Genomic DNA, 2,403 nt, shown 5'->3' with positions numbered 1-2,403 from the left:
GAAATGCAAAGCTCCTCTCCTCTGATTGGCTGGTTTTCAGTGACTCACTGAATGACTGCTGATGATGATTGTTTTTGTGTCTTCTGGACCATTTCTGCTCAAATGTTTTCTGAATGTTGGGATGATGATGTCACTCCAGGGGGGCTGGGTTATCATGTGGGGGGACGGAGGGGAATTGGGGGGGGGGTTTGTTCATGTTTTTGTCTTTTTAATACTGTCGGTTTATCTTCATCTTTTCTACACTCGTCTCTGAAGGGCTTGTACAGAGTTCAGGGATTCACCTGCACGTTCAGGTAGGGGCGGGGCCAGGGGGGTGTGTGGACAGATCGTAGGATGCGGGGGGGTTGTGAGGTGGGGGCAGGGTCATTGGTGTGGGGGAGGGGTTAGGGGGTGGGATCTTGGGGAGTTTCTGGATTAAAAGTTTATTTTTCAGCGTTCAGTAACGACATTGATACTCATGATGATGATGACGACGATGTTCATGTGACTGTTTTGAGCCAATCATGTCTTCTCTCATGCATTCCTGTCAGACGACAGACTGTACTGAAGATTTCAACAAAAAAATGCAAATAAATGTTTTGAAAACTGACGCCAGATCAGGCTTTTGCTTTCTTCCTGCTTCTGTTACTGTGGCAACAGTGACAGTTCAGGGGCACGTTCAACCCCAACAAAGCGTAACAAAATGTTTATTTAAATGGAAATGGAGGTGCGCTGAACACCCTGTAATGTTAATGTTGTGCATCTCCAGGTCTGAAACAAACAGCAAACACTGAAGTGACAAAAGCTGCAGTCCCTCTAACGACCACTAGAATCTGGCTCCAACAGTGAGTTGATCCAAATAGACTCCCATGTTAAAATGTCCAACTTTACAGCAGAAATAAACTAAATTTATTCCTCACACTCTGATGAATATTTTATTACTCACTCACTGACGCAGGTCAGTCACCTGTCAGCCAATCATCTCATCAAACTGCTGGCTGCTGTTTGCTTTGTGACTCTGCAGTTCGTCTACTTAAGTAATGAGTAACCAGGTGTGTTCTGTTCCATACAAACATGGTAATATTATCTGCGCTGTGATCACTGGGATGAATATGAAATGTTTAGAGCTGTTTCTCTCTCTCTTGGACTTTTTGGTGCAAGCAAGAGCAATTTTTAATCTGTTGAATTGCGTTCAGTTTTTCAGCCCTGAGTACTGTCTGCAGGTATTCCTCTCAGGCTGCATAACCCAGACAACCTTTACCACTAAGTTGGCAGACCACATGTAGCCTGAGAGACTAAAGTCTGATCTCTACATCTAAACCTGATCAGATGCTCTGACTGTGAACTCCCGTGTTTTGTTCTGTCAGTCATTCACAACCTGAAGCTATTGGAGCGCTGTGGCTTTAAAATGATTTCACACACTCAGGATGGATGCTGCTTTTATTAAAGTCCACAGAGGCGAGACACTCTTCCATTCAAAATCCAGAAACTGCAAATATTCATGTTGACACACTGAGCTCAGACAAACACCACCCTGCATTATGGGAAATATCCCTCACAGATTTATTTGACATCATATAGTTTGATGATGTCACTGTTTCCCGGTCTGCGATTGGTCAGGCGTTGCAGCGGTTGGTTTGGCAGCAGGTCCAGCCAGCTCGAGCGCAGTTAGCCATCCGAGTGCAGCCTTTCTCTCCATTATCTGCAAACAGGAAACGCATCATCTGATCCTCAACACTCTTCACAGTGAATGTTCTCAAAGAGATCCAGCTGCAAATCCAGCTGTGAAGATTTATTTAATGTCCTGATGTTCATAGTCACTTTCAGATTATATTCTTAATGATTCAACTTTTAATTTGAAAGTATAACAGGATGTACATGACCCTGAACAGGTGAGGATGTAGTTAAAATTCACTTGTTATAAACAAAGTTTCTGTTCATATTCAGTGTTTCTTAGGGAAGCCCTGCCAGGATGAATTTTTCTTTTTTCTTTTTCATCTGTGTAAACACCTCCGAGATTCAAGTGATTTTATTTTCTGGGGAAAAGCAGCAGGTAGAAGACTCACCTCTGGTGTAGCAGGCCTGTTGGACTTTGCCGGTGCAATGCAGAAGCTGGTTGTTGACCATGAAGAAATCCTCGCCATAACACTCAATGTGATGCTGTTCACCTGCAACACAAACACACTTTACTGTGTTATCGTACCTTCAGATTAAAGAGTTAAGTGTGTGAGTTTACCTTCAGATTAAAGTGTAAAATGTATACCTGAGCAGAGAGGCAGCAGAAGCAGCAGCAGCAGGTAAGCCTTCATGTTTCTAGTTTTCTGTCAGTGCGACTGAACAAACAGAAAAAACTGAGCCGAGCTGAACAATGTGGGACTTTTATCTCCTGCTGAAACACACAGAGGTGAACAGACAGATAACTGA

General features: G+C 43.4%; 1 protein-coding gene across 2 annotated transcripts in view; it reads left to right on the top strand.

Annotated features, from left to right (window-relative positions):
• Nucleotides 1-151, top strand: part of eml4 (echinoderm microtubule associated protein like 4) — a 23,658-nt gene extending 23,507 nt beyond the window's left edge. For both annotated transcript variants that reach the window (XM_022748155.1, XM_022748154.1), the window contains one exon: nucleotides 1-151. This exon is cut by the window's left edge and continues 2,188 nt beyond it. The gene's annotated coding sequence lies outside the window, so the exon portion shown is untranslated.
• The last annotated feature ends 2,252 nt before the right edge of the window (nucleotides 152-2,403 follow it).

Source organism: Seriola dumerili, unplaced genomic scaffold (assembly GCF_002260705.1).
Source record: "Seriola dumerili isolate Sdu_G_001 unplaced genomic scaffold, Sdu_1.0 BDQW01000120.1, whole genome shotgun sequence".
NCBI classification, from domain to species: Eukaryota; Metazoa; Chordata; class Actinopteri; order Carangiformes; family Carangidae; genus Seriola; species Seriola dumerili.
Note: the sequence above shows the minus strand (reverse complement) of the source record. Positions and strands in the feature narration are given on the sequence as shown.